At 40.3% G+C, this 17,879-nt stretch overlaps 1 pseudogene; it reads right to left on the bottom strand.

The window, feature by feature from the left end:
- Nucleotides 1–6,065: 6,065 nt before the first annotated feature.
- Nucleotides 6,066–17,879, bottom strand: part of LOC125919762 (uncharacterized) — an 81,034-nt pseudogene continuing 69,220 nt past the window's right edge.

Genomic DNA, 17,879 nt, shown 5'->3' with positions numbered 1-17,879 from the left:
ACAAACATTCTGGCCAGGATGAAGATAACTGGAGTGCCAGGTACTGTGTTTCCAAATAACTGAAGTCAATGTTTATTCTATTATTCATTCAATTTATAAAAACACTTCTTAAGCATTCACTATGTGCCAGGGAATGCTATTGGTACTGGGCATATAGCAACATGGAAGAAATAATAAAAATTCCCTGCTGTTTTTTTGGCAAAACGATGATAAACAGACACTGACTAATAGAGAATCCTCACTCTACAGCAGTCTTTAGAGGTTGTGATGGTTAACGATGCCCAGATATTTAGTCAAACATTATCCCGAATATTTCTGTGAGGGTGTTTTTTCGGATAATATTAACATTTAAATCAGTGGACACTGAGTAACACAGATTACCCTCCATAATATAGGTGGGCCTCGTCCAATCAGTTGAAGCCCAGAAGAACAAAGACTGACCTCCCCAAACAAGAAGAAACTGTCAGTGGATGACAACCTTCAGACTTGAACTACAATATGAGCTCTGCCCTGAGTCTCCAGCCTGCCCTCCCACCCCTGCAGATTTTTGGATTTGTCAGCCCTAAGAATCACATGAACCAATTCCTTAAAATCTCTCTCTTTCTCTCTCATGGATATGGGTATGGATATGGCCACACACACACACACACACACACACACACACACACACACACCCTCTATTGATTCTATCTCTCTGCAGAACCCTGACTAATACAGGGGTATCCTGATTTTGAGGGGAAGATACCCAGGGCTAGCATACCCCTACTCATACTATTTCCATGGTGGCATCCATCACGTACTTCCCAGCACTGATGGTGGAGGCACTGGTTACACTGCCTCTCCTCTGACAGCCTTCATGACACAGTCCGAGTGGGACCCCACCTGGGTTAACAGTGATCAAGGAGAGCCTGCCCTTTGGAAGTCAGACCTTGGTTACCTACCGTTGGTGCCTCCTTAACATCACTCGTTCTAGTCTGTTCTCTGAGCAATCACCCAGTTCAGCTGGCTCTAAAGGTCACCTACAAACCTTCCCAGGACTGAAAATCAATCTTCAGTTCTGAGCAACATCAGTCCGCATCCTCTGCCAGGTTCATGCAAATGTCAAAGCAGCAGGAAAGTGCCACAGTAGGAAATGGCGATCAATCCTGCCCCAGAGACAGCAGGCCGCCTAGCAGCTCACGCACTTGCTAACTAGAAAGCCTGGACACCACAAAGGCCTGCTCCTGTCTTTAAAGCCCTTAATTCCAAAGTATTCCTTTTTTTCACTGCAATTGGCCTGGATCCAAGCACCTGATCCACATGGTCTTGCTTCTGCTCATGCTTCCCCTCCGCACGAAACGCTTTCTTCCCTTTTCTACCAGAAAACTATCCATCTTTCCAGCCTTGCCTCAAAGGTTACATTTGCTCCGAAGTCTTTCCTGACCCCTGCCAGGAAAAATTAATTACTCCTTTAACTGTGTTCCCAGAGACATTTAAATTTCTTCTGAAGATTAGAAAGGACACGTTAAGAAGCACCGTCATGTTAACCAAATATTCAAACATCAGCCCAGTGAAAACTGTTCTAGAAAACCAGTCTATGAGAAGGTGAAAGTTTTACTGGTTATATCGTATTCTCTCAGTACCAACCTTGACAAATGTAATTTGTAAACAGAGGCTCACAGCATTGGATAGCTCGGAGTGACAGGCTACCTTCCAGAGATGAGTTAGCTCATTAATCAGACACGACCCTCAAATATAAGAATTCCAAAATATAAAACTTACTGTGAAGTGTTCATGAGGTGGGTCCTGATCATTTCTCTCCACCCAGCTGGGTGCAAACTCCATAATTATAACTGTTTATATTAGAACGGCCCTCATTCCCTTTTATTTTTTAGATCTTTAATCCCCTAAAAGTGAATGGAATTGTACTGTCTTCAAAAGAGTACAGACAACTGGGGCGCCTGGGTGGCTCAGTCACTTGAGCGTCTGTCTGACTTTGGCTCACGCCCTATCTCACAGCCTGTGGGTTTGAGCCCCGCATCGGGCTTCTGTGCTGACAGCTCAGAGCCTGGAGCCTGCTTCGGATTCTGTGTCTCCCTCTCTCTCTGCCTCTCCCCTGCTCACACTCTGTCTTTCTCTCCTTAACATTTAAATCAGTGTTTAATAAATAAAAATAAAATATCAATAAATATAAAATAAAAAACATGTATTTATATGTATATAAAATAAATATAAAAAATAAATACAAATAAAAATAAATAGACATTAAAAAAAAAAGAGTGCAATTTATTCCAGTGGAATGTCCTGATAAAATGTCCCCTCTTTCTGGGAATTGTCCAAACTAGCACATGTCAAATCCTTTTAAATGCCAGAGAAGTTTTTCTCCCTCAGGTTGATTTTAGCACATATCAGGCACCCAACTTAAAGGTGATTTGCAAAAGAAACAATAAAACTGAGCTACTCATGGAAATAGATGTTGGATGGGATTACCAACAGACTGTGCTAAGAACCACAAACACTCACTGGTTTTTGCCAAATTCATCTATTACCTGCAGCCCCTCAGAAGCAGCTGCAGTTTTGTTTTTTATTTTTATTTTTTATTTATTTAAACAATTTTTTAAGTTTATTTATTTAGAGAGAGAGAGACAGAGAGTAAACAGGGGAGAGGCAGAGAGAGAGCGAGAGAGAGAATCCCAAGCAGGCAATGCACTGTCAGTACCGAGCCTGATGCAGGGCTCAGATTCACAAACGGTGAGATCATGACCTGGGCTGAAATCAAGAGTTGGATGCTCAAGCGACTGAGCCCCCCAGGCGCCCCTCGCAGCTGCAGTTCTGTCCTGAGCTTCTCATTCGGGTTTCCTGTGCAAGTCACATTCAAACATCACACATAAAGATAACAAAATAATGTTCATCTTACTGAAACTCCCAGCAATCTGCCTTTCTCTCCACCACAGCAGTGGTGGCGCCATTTTGGTTTTTTCATCAGACAATCCAGCCCGTCGCTTATGATATTCTAGCAGAGGCAAGACAGTTTGGGCAGCATCTGCACACCCTGGTCGGCCTCAGTGTCTGGCACGTAAGAGGGACTGCCCACTCTACACTTGGTCCAGAGTCAGTCCCTACCTAGAGTGTTCTCCACCTCTCCCATACCCCGGCCTTGATGCTTATGACGATGAAGGCAAATCCAGCAAAGACTTCCCACTCCCCATTATACGTGGCCACTCAGCAATATCTTATCACACCCCCCTTCTCCTGAACACACTGGTGCACACGGTCTCCGGGGCTCCACACCACCCTGGTGACCTGCTTTGTGACAGCCCCTCTCAAGTCTAGAAGCCTCTTCTTTTAGGTCTTCCAAGAGCTCAGGTCTCCAGCTTCCCCACACTCACACGCCGGGACTTGTCACCGAGCACAACACCCTTAAATCCACCCGCATGTCATTGAATCCCTCAAGTTATCTCCTTCCCTGGCCTCTCGCCAGAGCTCCAGACAAATCCACCCGGCACGCATCCCCTTCTGGATGTCTGGCGGTATCTTAACACAACAGAGCTCATGTAGACCTTTTTGCACCTCTCAAAATCTGCCCCTAAGACTTGCCCCTATCAGTAAAGTGGCACAAGGACTTCTTCATTCAGGCAATATGACACTTACATCATGTGCTCAAACCCTGTGACCACTCCATCAGCAAACCTCATCGGCTTTATCCCCTTTCTGATGACTCTCTGTCACTACCACTCTGGTCCAAGTCACCATGGCCTCGCCCCTGGACCACGGCGTCAGCCCTTAACTGGTCTCCCTGTCCTTTCCTCCCAGTCCTTATTTTGGTGGAGGACACAGATATCAAACAAATAGATGCAACTTAAATAGTAAAGCAGACAAGTGAAAGGGAGCTTGGTCAGTCTGCCACAGAACATTAGTGACGGTTTTAAAGCAGACGTTGAATCACATCACTTCCCTGTTCAAAGCCAACCCAAAGTTCTTTAGTACACTCATTGGTTTCTTTTTTTGAGGGGCTGGGGGGAAGGTGCGGATTAGAGGAAGTTTTATTTCTGTTGTTGACAATCTTAAACATGTTTTGGAGGGGGGAGCGAGGGATAACCGAGATTTCTACTATGTAACGCTCCCTTCCTCTGCTTCCGAGTACAATACTGCAGTGAGGATCCAACCTGAGCCCGTTGCTGCTTAAAATCCTTCCATAGCTCCTCACTGCTCTTGGACAAATACCAAAATCCTACTGTGGCGTGCAGACCCTGCCCCCACTGCCCCCCTTCCCCCAAGGCTGCAGTGAAGGGGAAAGAGGTTTACATGGGGCGGGGGAAGAGCTCAGGCTGTCATTCCTGGTCCTGCCACCTCCTCCCGGCAGCCCTCCCTGATTTCACCCCCAGGGAGTTCGTCTCTTCAGAACATCCCAAATCCTTGCCATCACACCCGAGGCTGGACAGGACCAGGTCCCTGTACAACTCTGACTGCCATTCTCATCATCCTTCACCCTGTTCTTTCCATAAAAGCATTCTGGCAGTTGCATACATAAGCTCATTCTCTCTCAGGGCCCTCACTATTTCCTCGGCCTGGACTGCATCCACCCAGACCACCACATGTTCGTGCACTTACTTTGCTCCTATGATATGCGAAAATACCTCCTCAGAGTGGCCCTTCCTTTCCAGAACTGACCCCGGGCTCCCTTGCACTTGTCTGCTTTACTATTTAAATTGCATCTATTTGTTTGATATCTGTCCTCCACTAAAATAGGAACTGGGAGGAAAGGACTGTAATGAACTCATTCACCACTGACCCTTATTCCAGTCTCAGCTGGCAACTCAGGACGTCCAGGGCTGGCTCTGTAAGTCCTGTCTATGTGACTGTAGAAAAACATATCCCGAAACGACAGTGATGGCCTCTCTGAGATACAGAAAAAAAGAGTTTAGCTAAGCATCTAAATGTGCCTCTTTTGTTCAATGAACCATTTGTAAAGACCCTTATTTCCCATACCTGGGCCTGAGGATTGCCTGAAGGATTGAACAGGCATGAAAATGAGAACTATTCCAACTCAAAGGAAGAGAAAGCCAATTCCAAAAAGCATATTCCAGAAAGAAGGGGGGGGAGGAAAGAAAAGAATAAAGGAAGGAGAGGAAAGATACGGGAAGGCAGCAAGCAAGCAAGCAAGCAAGGAGCTGCCCAACAGTGACTTCAGATACAGCTCAGGGCAAGATCTTTAAACAATGTTGTTAGGGCACATATTCTCTCCCATGTCTCACCTGGCTTTTCCTCTTTATGAAAGCAGCATTCTCTCCTCCTCTAAACATGCTCCCTGTATGCAGCAAAGGAGTAACAACTATCAATTCCAGGACTGTTTTATTTCAGTAGCTCCCGTGGAAAGAGGGTTTCTTTCTCCCGACAGCCTTGTATCAATCCCAGGAATGACTCGATGGGCCTGTATGTCCACCACTGGACAAATTCCTTGTCTGGGAATGCGACGATTACCCAGGCCTCAGTGCCATGCTCATCGCCCTGGTCTGTGAGCTGAAGAAACAGCAGAGCTGGGGCCGGACAATGTGGTAGGCAACCGAACTGAAGAAGGAGTGGGAAATCCGTATCCAACAGAACAAACCAGGATCTGATGAACGTCTCCGTTATCCCAGGCACCAAAGATGTTTTTCTATCACCCTGCACACCATCTTTATGTCTAGAAGAAAACTTCTGCACTCAGCAGTGATGAGGTGAGCGCAAACCTCCCACCCTGTACCTGCTCCCACACAGACCCGGATGGACCTTCCACATGCGAAAGGAAACAAAACAAAGTAACCCAACATGCTCACAGACGCAGGAGAGGCCCTAAAGCCAATCCCCCAGGACAACTGCAGAAATAAGATCAACAAGTCAAACTCAAAAGTGAATGAAACAGGTGAAAATGTCAGCACGCTTATTTATCTACAGTTTTCCCTTTGGTGTCACCGGAATCACAGTTTCAAACACCGTTCATCCACTGATAACTCTCAAGTCATTTCTCCAGCCTGACCTCTCCCTTGAACTTCACACTACTGTGTCCAGTTGTCTACACATCGGCTCTGCTGACATATCCAGGAGGCCTCTCACACCTATGACATATAAAACAGAAGCCCTCCTCTTCCCAAATCTTCTCCTCTCTCTGTCTTCTCCTGCTCAGAGGTAGCAACTCTATGCCAGTTCTCAGGCAAATAGCCTCGAACTCATCCTTAATTCTTTCTTTCTTTCACCTGACATCCAAAGCTTCAGCCAATCATGTTACGTCTGCTTCAAAATATATAAAAAACAGATCTAAAGCTGGCACTTCTCCACCACTACCACATGGCCCGGATCACCAGCATCCCTTACCTGGGTCACTGCAGCAGCCTCTCAGCTGGTCTTCCGGCGTCTGCCGTCAATTTCCAACCCAGAAGTCAGAGTGATGCTGTTAAAAAAAAAAAAAAAAAAAAAAAAATTAAGATCACGTCATGTCACATCTCCGTTCTCAAATCCCCTGCTGCATACCCATGTCATGAAGAAACAAGTCAAAGCCAAGAAGCCCTACGTGATCCGGTCCTTGGTGCCTCCCGACGTCACTTCCTAGAGGTCAGCCCCTCCCTCGCTGGCTAAACTCAAACCACCTGGGCATCCTTGTTAGTCCTCACATCCACCGGGCATACTCCTGCTGAAGGATCCTGGGCTAGCAGTTTTTTGCACCTGGAGTCTTCTCCCCCAAATACTGGTACCTTCCTAGTGTGAAAGCAGCCCACAGGCACCCCCGTGCACCTCATTTTACTTTTCTCTAGATCACTTCTCCACCTGATGCACAAGTGTTTTATTTGTTTGCTTATTCCCCGTGTCTGCGCTGAGGACGACAGCCTCCACGCGTGTAGGGATTTGTGTGTGCGTGTGCCTATTTTGTCCACTGCTGTATCCCCAGGGTCTGGAACTGTGCCCGGTATGTAGCAAGTGCTCAGTAAATACGTGCTAAATTAATCCATTATCTATCTGTAAACTTCTCTTGTCTAAGAAAAGAGAAAGCGAAGTATATGGCTTAAAGAAAAATCCCGTATTGTGTTCCTTTCACGCAGACTTTAATAAACAGAAAAACATTTTGAACACTATCTGCTTTCTGAGCCCAATATGATTAAAGAATGATTAAATAAGAACTGTTTGAAATAAGACACAAGTGTAGCAAAATGAAATATGTAGTGGCTGAAACAAAATCAGTAGGCATACATAAAATCAATTCATACTGTAGGGAATAAACTTGAGAAGCATCCCCAGAATAAGAGCCAAATGAATAAAGTTGTTAAAAAAAAAAATACGCACAAAGGGAATGGAGTACTTGAAGGACAGGTCTTGGAGAGAAAGCCGAAGAGTAAAATAAGAGATAATAGGAGGTTGGAAAGGATAAAATATTCCAGACCTAAAAAAGCAAACTTGAGATCAGAAATTGATAGTTTAACATCTTCCAGAAAAGCTTAACAAGCAGAAATAAATATTATGACACAGCGTCATAAAAATTTTAAACTTAAAGAATTTTTTAAGGAGTCCTAAAACCAACCAAACTGAGGGAAAAAATCCAACTACAGTTTCTTTTCCAATATCTCCTCCATAATTGTAAATGCCAGATGACAAGGCAGTTTATAACACATGGAGGAAGAGAGTTTATGATTCAAGAATTTTATAAATAGTATGTGCTATTCATATGTTAGGGCAACATATGTTAAATACACCTGCAAATGAAGAATGTTATAAAAAAATATCAGCCAGCGGATGAAAAAGGCTGATAAATTTACCACCCAATAAGTTTCTTACAAAAATTGACTGATGACATATTCCAACTCACCAGGAGGTTAATGAAACTGTAAGTTCAAAAACTGAAGGCGTTTAACAGGAAATAACTAACCAGTAGGCATTGAAACTGGTTAACTGCCTAGAGATAATTCAATAAATATATTATTCATAGTTGTGACAAAAATAATATAGTCTAACAAATATAATTTTAATTATGATCATTATAGTAACTGAAACAGAATGCAAAACACACATTTATTGAAAAAAAAGACATGTCGTTCGAAAAGATTTGTTTTTCTGTGTGTTGAATTCCATATTAAATTCATAGAAGTGTAAACCTGTGTGTGCACTGAGACAGAGGGAAATTTGTAAAGCAAGAAATTAATTCTTCTTAAAATTTCAATGTACTAGTAGAATTTAAAACAGACTATCTACCTTCAATATGTAAAATCTTGGAATAAACCTAACAAATGTCTGCAAAACATCCATGGAAAAAAATGTAAAATGTTTCCGAAAGACACTAAACACTCAAAGAGAAAGAAATGTCATGTTCCTGGGTCAGAATACTTAATTTTTTTAAAGATTCATTTCTTCTCAAATTGAACTTTGAATTAAATGCAATTCAATCAAAATCCCAGAAATTTTGTTTTATTTTGTTTTGTTTTTATAGAACTTGGAAAGTTGATTCCAGAATATATATGGAAGAGCAAAACTCAAGAACAGTCCTTGCAAACAAAAAAGGTGAAAGGATTTGCACTACCAGATCTTAGGACTTAAAATAAAACTATAGTGATTGATTGGGGCACTTGGGTGGCTCAGTCGGTTAAGCGGCCAACTCTTGATTTCTGCTCAGGACATGATCTCACCGTTCATGGGTTCGAGTCTGCCTCAGGCTCTGGACTCACAGCGAGGAGCCTGCTTTGGATCCTCTGTCTCCCTCTCTCTGTCCCTCCCCCACTTATGCACCCTCTTGCGTGTGCTCCCTCGTGCACACTCCCTCATTCTCTCTTTCAAAAATAAATAAATGTCAAAAAAAATTTCTTTTAAACTATAGTGATTGATCACCATGGTGTGGCACTGACTTAGACAAATGAAACAGAACAGAGATGACACTCTGAGCCTCTCATATATGAAAACGTGATGTAGGGCAGAGGTGGTGTTGGAAGCCCACAAGAGAAAGGACAGACGTGTGATACATGGTGCTAAGACAACTCGTCGCCCATCTGGCAAAAATGAAATTGGATTCCACATCATACCATTAAAGACTTGAACTCAACAGTCAAAACCTAAAAAACTTTAACATAAAGGAGAGTATCACTATGGTCTCAAGTAGGGAGGAACTTCTTAAATAACATGAAAAAAGAGGTAATGAAAGAAATTGTCAATGCATTCAACTAACTTAAAATTAAGAATTTCTGTTCACAAAAAGATACCATGAAGAAACCCTCAAACACTGCTAGTTAGAGTGTAAAATGGTACAACTACTTTGGAAAACAGTTGGGCACTCTCGTAAAATTTAAATGTACACCTATCATACACCCAAGCCATTCTACTTCTAGGTATGCCAAGAGAGAAAGAAACACATGTTCATACGAAGGCTTCTATGAATGTCTTTGTTTTCAATAGCCTAAAAACAAACAATGCAAATATCTAACAAAAGGTGAATGGCTAAACAAATTGTAATATATCCATATAATTGAATATTACTTAGCAATAAAAATGAATGAACTACTTATATATGCAACAATATGGATGAATCCAAAATAATTATACTGAGTGAATGCAGCCAGGCAAAACTGAATGCATACTGTATAATTCCATTTGTTTGTTGTTGTTGTTGTTTGTTTGTTTGTTTGTTTTGAGAGAGAGAGAGAGAGAATCCCAGGAGGGACAGAGGAAGAGAGAAGAGGGGCTCATGTTTACCCTAAGCAGGGCTCAAGCTCACCAACAGTGAGATCAGACCTGAGCCACAGTTGGAGGCTTAACTGATTGAGCCACTCAGGTGCCCTCCCCCACAGTTAAGCTGTTCAAAAAATAATGCTATAAATAAAGTGAAAAGACAAGTCAAAACCTGAAAGAAGACTATATACAACACATACAACCATTAGAGGAGTAGGGTTCATAATATATTTTTAAAAACTCCTTGAACCCAGTGAGAATAAAGCAAATAATACAGTAGAACAATAGGCAAAAGACACAACAGGCATTTCACAGAAGGACCACAAATGGCAAATAAACTAATAAGAAGACATTCAATCTTGTTAGTAATCAAACGTGATTTTAAATAAAATAAAATTATTTTAAATACATAATTTTAAATAATACGTACTTTTAAAATCAAGATGTAGGGGCACCTGGGTGGATCAGTCAGTTAAGTGTTCAACTTTGGCTCAGGTCATGATCTCACAGTCTGTGGGTTCAAGCCCTGAATCAGGCTCTGTGCTGACAGCTCAGAACCTGGAGGCTGCTTCGAATTCTGTCTCTCTCTCTCTCTCTCTCTCTCTCTCTCTGTCCCTCCCCAAATCGTGCTGTCTCTCTCTCTCTCAAAAGTAAATAAATAAACATTAAACAACTTTTTTTGAGAAAATCATAATAATGTCCCATTTGACTTCCATACATTTATAAAAAATTAAAAGTCTAACAATACAAAGTACACGCAAGGATGCAGACCAATAAGAACTCTTACACATCACTGGGGAAAGTTAAAATCATATGCCACTCCTTCCAAAAACAATGCAGCCTTAACACTAAAACTGAAGCTTTTCATACACCATAACCCACCAATTCTGTTTTCAGAAGAACACTTTGTAGAATTCTTGCACATGTACATTAGTAGATCCTTATTTATAACATTCATAACAGTATTATTTATAACAGTAACAAACTGGACAAAACTCAAATGCAAGATAATAGATGAATAAATTGGAGTGTACTCTCTCAACTAAAAATGTATCAGGATAAATATGGATACACTATATCTAAATGCAACAAACACAGATAATTCACAGAAATACCATATTGCAGAAGCTGCACAGAGTGGGATGTAATTTTTAAAAATTTAAAGAAAAAAGCAAAAGCAAACAAAACATCGCTAAAAAAAATCCAAACATGTGACAAACTTTAAAAATAACTTCAGGGGCACCTGGGGGGCTCAGTCGGTTGAGCATCCAACTTCAGCTCAGGTCATGACCTCGCAGTTTGTGAGTTCGAGCCCCACATACGGCTTGCTGCTGTCAGCCTGTCAGTGCAGAGACCGCTTCGGATCCTCTGTCCCCCTCTGTCTGCCCCTCCCCTGCTTGCACTCTTTCAAAAATAAAAAAACATTAAAAAAATAGTAACTTCAAAGTACAAGTCTTTCACCCCCTTGGTTAAATTTATTCCCTAGGTTTTTTATTCTTTTTGATGCTATTATAAATGGGACTGTTTTCTTTAGTTCTCTTTCTGATGGTTCATTAGTGTATAGAAATGCAAATGATTTCTGTAAGTTATTTTATAGCCTGTAACTTTACTGAATTCATTTATTAGTTCTGATAGCTTTTGCTGGAGTCTTTAGAGTTTTCTATATATAGTATCATGCCATCTGCAAATACTGATGGTTTTACTCTTTCCTCACTGATTTGGGTGCCATTTATTTCTTTTTCTTATCTGATTGCTGTGGCTAGGACTTCCAGTACCCTGTTGAATAAAAGTGGCAAGAATGTGCATTCTTGTCTTGTTCCTGATCATAGAGGAAAAGCTTTCAGCTTTACGTCCTTGAGTATGATGTTAGCTGTGAGTTTGTCATGTGTGGTCTTTATTAGGGTGAGGTATGTTCCATCTATACCCACTTTGTTGAGTTTCTATCATAAATTGATATTGAATTTTGTCAAATGCTTTTTCTGCATCTATTAAAATGATCATATAATTTTTACCACCTCACACCTGTCAGAATGGCAGACATTAACAACTCAGGCAACAACAGATGTTGGCGAAGATGCGGAGAAAGAGGATCTCTTTTGCACTGCTGGTGGGTACACAAACTGGTGCAGCCACTCTGGAAAAGTCTGGAGGTTCCTCAAAAAATTAAAAATAGAATTACCCTATGGCCCAGGAATTGCACTACTAGGCATTTATCCAAAAGATACAGGTATTCTGTTTCGAACCCCAATGTTTATAGCAGCACTATCCATAATATGGATACTTCCATATTTTCCATATGGATACTTTCCATACTTTCCAAAGTATGGAAAGAACCCAAATGCCCATCAATGGACGAGTGGATGAAGAAGATGTGGTATGTATATACAATGGAGTATTACTCGGCAATCAAAAAAAAAAAAAAAAAGAAATCTTGCCATTTGCAACTATGTGGATGGAACTAGAAGAGATTATGCTAAGTGAAATTAGTCAGAGAAAGACAAATATATGACTTCACTCATATGAGGACTTTAAGATACCAAACAGATGAACATAATGGAAAGGAAGCAAAAATCATACAAAAGCAGGGAGGGGGACAATACATAAGAGATTCTTAGATATGGAGAACAAACAGAGGGTTACTGGAGGGGTTGTGGGAGGGGGGATGGGCTAAATGGGTAAGGGGCATTAAGGAATCTACTCCTGAAATCATTGTTGCACTATATGCTAACTAACTTGGATGTAAATTTTTATAAAAAAATTAATTAAATAAAAATACCACCAAAAATAAATAAAATAAAATGACCATATAATTTTATCCCTCATTTTGCTAATGTGATGCATTACATGAATTGATTTGTGGATATTGAGGCATCCTTGAATCCCTGAATAAATTTCATTTGATTGTGGCATATGATCCCTTTTAATGTATTGTTGAATTCAGAGTGCTCCTATTTTTTTGATGATGTTTGTATCTATGTTCCTCAATGATATTGGCCTATAATTTCTTTTCTGTAGTGTCTTTGTCTGGTTTTGGTCTCGGGGTAGCACCGGCCTCTTAGAATGAATTTGGAAGCACTCCATCCTCTTTAATTTTTTGGAAAAGTTTGAGAAGGATACATATTAACTCTTTTTTAAATGATTGGTGGAATTCACCTGTGAAGCCATCTAGTGTTTGACTTTTGTTTTTTGGGAGTTTTTTGATTACTGATTCAATTTCATTACTAGTGATCAATCTGTTAAGATTTTCTGTTTCTTCCTAAGAGAATGATAAACCTCAAAGACTGGTGCTTACCAATGAAGGAAAAGTGAGGAAGTAGATTGACGGGGGTATGATTCCATTAAGTTGAATGCTGATGTTCTGGCTAAGCTGAGTTGTAGTTAAATTGCATGGTTCCAGTTACAGTAGTAATATAATAACTGAGATTTATTTTTATAACTTACTTGTGTGTTTCAATACTTTGTATGTATCAAATGCTACATGATAAATATATTTGAAAGAAAAATTTTACACTTACTAACATGGTAAGGAGCAGTAAGTAATATACAGATCTATAAGAAAAATATTAGAAATGCAGTAGATAAGTTGTCAGGTAACAAAGAACAACTTACATCACTATATACTAACTAATTTGGACGTAAATTTTAAAATATAAAAAAAATTAAAAAATAAAAAAAACAAAGAACAACTTACCAAAGACAAAATGCAACCAGAAAACAAACTTGGAAAAAGATTCAATCTTACCTACAAACCAAAAACATAATTACTGAAGACCTAGATTACTGCCCATTAAATTATCAGCTATTATATAGTTAAAATTCTACTGAACACTTAAAATCCCCGAAGTTTCATATACTACGATGGTACTGAAAAGTCAAATATTAAAACATTTCAGCATCTGAAAATATTCTTATATTTCTTTAATAATGTAAGAAAATTATAAGAAAATGAAAAACTAATGCTTAAATATTAGGCAACCATTTACAAATAAATTAGTTTTACTTTCCCCAAAGTCATAGGAACAGTATCCAAATTAGTACTAAAGGAAAGCAAGCACATTGGGGTGCCAGGGTGGCTCAGTGGGTTAAGCAACTGACTCTTGATTTAGGCTCAGGTAATGATCTCACGGTTCCTGAGACAGACCCCCCGAGTTGGGCTCTGCACTGGGCAGGGAGCCTGCTTAAGATTGTTTCTCTCCCTCTCTCTCTGCCCCTCCCCAACTCACACCTGCACACTCTCTCTCTTTCTCAAAAAAAAAAAAAAAAAAAAAAAAGACAGAAAGAAAAAGAAAAGCAAACACCAAAAAACTTAAAAAAATAAAACAAATAAACCTCACAAAGTTAATTTAAAACCCCATAAGAGTTAAAAAAAGAAAGAAAAATAATTTCGTTGGAATGGTGGATAAAATTAATGGGGAAATATTTCCTTGAATTCCTATAAAAGGAAAACGCAAAGACAAAAGTTGCAACCACCTTTTTCTCTCCACACAGAATGATTCAAATTTTAGAGTGAGCAAAGAAAAGAACACAAACCCCTAAAACATATTTTTCAAATGAGAAATCGCATCCATTTGAACTTGACTTTTGAGGTACGCACATTTTTAAAACAACAGGACACAAAGGTGGGAAGTTGGTGTGCATATCTATTAGCATACAGCTGCTTATAATTTGGGTCTAGAGTTGGAACACCATTCTTGGAATAACCAATTGTGTTCAATTTGTAACAGATGTAACCAAGTGTTTATTACAGTAAAATGCTAGTTTCCGTAAGTCAAAAGTTCAATGAATAAACAAGCCTGGTATGTAAGCAGATGACATTTATTGTTCTGAACCAAAGAATGCAGTCTAATCAGGGGTGGACATTAGTTATTCCATTAACTACAGTGTTCTTAATTCGACTCCACTTGGAAGAAAGAGGGAAAATAGTTCATATGCTGTGTTATATTTAATTATGTCTTATTCTCATAGATCCCACACATGATTGCAATCATAAAGTTAAACACAGGGAAATACCTAAACATTTCACATGAATCAACATTTGCCCACATAACCATCTTTAATCTAAAGAGGGAACAAGTCTGATTCAAGACCTAGTTCACAGTTTCTCTGGAGTCCTCACATAGTAACATCAAATCATGTTAGCCTTCCTGCCGAAGAGGCTTTCTATGTGCTTTTCAACTGGTGTCCCTAACAATGAAGTTGCCCACTTAAACCCTTCTCACAGACGATTCTCAGGGCAAGTTTACAGAAAGACTCTGAATCAGCCACACTATTTTATGAAAATCTTCAATTTTCAGTTCTGCTCTATGGAATGGGCTGAGTTAGGGTGCGGACAGCAAGGCAGCTAGACTCCAAATCCAGGGTTTAGAAGGGTAGAAAAACGCCAGAAACATATAAGTGGTTATAGTCGAAGACATAAGAGGCAAAGGAAGATTGGGGAGGTCAGCAGGCTGGAGGCAAGCACTTTGTGAGAAAGGGTGGTGCAAAATCTGGGGTGTAGGAGGGAATCCCACTGTGTAAAACTGAGGCACACACAATAGCTTCAAGAAGCTAGAAGAATGGGCTTGGAGGGCTTCAACTCCCACCCACACCAAGGTCATGACCAGATGTGCAAGTCCTCCTGGGTGTGGGACAGTCTGGAGGCAAAGTTGTCAGATAAACATGCCATGACTTCCTGGTGCATAAATTAACTTAATGACAAGTAACCAAAGCATAAGGCATATTAAAATAATTACACACATATTATGGAGAGGAATACAAACTCACATGAAGTTTTAAGTTGCAACACAAGGGCTTAAATAAATTTTGATTTTTTTTAAACCATTTAGGGCTAACCAGCAAGTTTGGGATTATGTCTTCATTATCTTCCTCCTTTAGGGATACTTACTTAGGGTAAAATTTGAAAAAAATCTGCTAAGTTACCCAGCATGGCAATCAAAATCTTCCACAATCAGCTTCTTGCCCACGTTTCAACCTTATCTTCCGCTATTGATAAATCTAGTAACACTGAAAAAAAAAAAATCTTGGCCAACATCTTAAGAATGCTAAAAATTCTAATTATACTAAATCCGTGCAAAAAATGTACATGTATTGGGGCACCTGGGTAGCTCAGTTGGTTAAGCATCTGACTTTGGCTCAGGTCATGATCTCACAGTTTGTGGGTTCGAGCCCTGCATCAGGCTCTGTGCTGACAGCTCAGAGCCCGGAGCCTGCTTAGGATCCTGTGTCTCCTTCCCTCTCTGTCCCTCCTCCACTTGTGCTCTGTCTCAGTTGGTCTCTCTCTCTCTTTCTCTCAAAACTAAATATTTAAAAATAAAAACAGTACAAGTATTATATTCCCTATTGTATAACTTCCGGTATTCACAATTAGAAGTTACCCATGAGACAGTCTCAACTACTGAGAAACTCATGAAACAGCAGGAAATGTGCAAAAAGGAATGTGAACATCAAAAGGAGATGACGCCAGTTACATACATTAAAGCTCACACATTTTTGCCTTAGAAGAGACCAATGTGCCATTACTATTTGTCTATTTTTAATTTGTATAAAAATCCCTGGTAAGGTGGCATTTCTTTCACTTTCCCAGGACACAGCAGCTAATAAGCATGTAGCTAAATAATCAAAGGAGGAATGGGAATACAGCTGGGAACAAGTGCACTAACATAAACTGGAAGCGAGACAGCAAGAGTGAGAAGCCAATCAACCGATACAATCATGACAAAGTATAAAAGTGTAGGGCCTTCACAGCAGACACATCAAGAGCCCTAAGAAAGTGGCATGGTCCATGAGAATCAGGCAGGTTGAGATGGACCTGGTGGTGCACTCCTCAGTATCCATTGGACCCCAAATTATAACTTAAGTTCACCCCTCTCTGATGGCCAGTGACTGGTCTAAAACTGGGCATGTGGACCAATCCTGGCCAATGCGTTGTGTGATGAAGTCTGCGGGATGACCCCCAAGAATTCCTTCGGCCTTTTGCCACAGACTGCGTATGGTGCCAACACACTGGGTAGGGTCGAATTAAATGAGGAACAGAGGAGCAGCTCGACCCGAGATACAGGACCTGAAAGCCACCCATCAGGAGCTGTAATATACGAGCAATATTATCTACTTGTTGAAGCCTTTTTCAACTGGGGTTGGCAGCCCATGCAGTCCAAAGCTTCCTGTTAACACAGACTAAGCTCAAGATCTGGCTTCAGCCCTGAGTGACTTAGAGTAAGATACTTAACATCTCTGAGCTTCAGCTTCCTCGTGGATAAAAGCTTCCTCGTTGATGATTGTGAGAAGTTAAGGAGAAAACAGAGCGAAAGCCTATCGCATCACATGCAGTCTGTCCCTTCAAAGGCTGGCACATCCCAGAAATCAAAACTATATAAAGAGACTATATTTAAGAAGCTAGATACATTCAGAAAATATTTTTATCCAGAATTATTTTAATTTTAAGATAATTTAAAAATACTAGTAAGTTTTTTAACATGACAAGGAGTATTTATTTATCCTAATCTAAGAGCTAATAATAGATTTAATGAAAAAGTGCTAAAAATATTTATATATATAATTATATACATATATATGTATATATGCATATATATGTATGCATATATGCATATATATACATGTATATACATGTATGCATATATGCATATATATGCAATGTTAATTGTGGTAAAATACACAACAGACTTTAACATCTTAACCATTTTTTTTTTATTTTTTTTTTTCAACGTTTTTTATTTATTTTTGGGACAGAGAGAGACAAGAGCATGAACGGGGGAGGGGCAGAGAGAGAGGGAGACACAGAATCGGAAACAGGCTCCAGGCTCCGAGCCATCAGCCCAGAGCCTGACGCGGGGCTCGAACTCACGGACCGCGAGATCGTGACCTGGCTGAAGTCGGACGCTTAACCGACTGCGCCACCCAGGCGCCCCTTAACCATTTTTTAAGTGCACTGTTCAGTAGCATTAAGGACCTTCACATTGTTATGATATCATCCCCACCATTTATTCCCAGAACTCGTTTCATCCTGCAAAACTGATGCTCTATACCTACTAAACACTAACTCCCCACTCTCCCCCAGCCCCTGACAACCACCTTTCTACTTCTGTCTCTATTAATCTGACCATCCCAGGTACCTCATATAAGAGGAGTCATACAGTATTTGATTTTTTTTGTGACTAGAGTTTTTCATTTAGTATAGTGTCCCAAGGTTCATGCCTGTTAGC

This window comes from Panthera uncia, chromosome B4, assembly GCF_023721935.1.
Source record: "Panthera uncia isolate 11264 chromosome B4, Puncia_PCG_1.0, whole genome shotgun sequence".
Lineage (NCBI taxonomy): Eukaryota > Metazoa > Chordata > Mammalia > Carnivora > Felidae > Panthera > Panthera uncia.
This window is presented reverse-complemented; position numbering and strand designations above follow the sequence as displayed.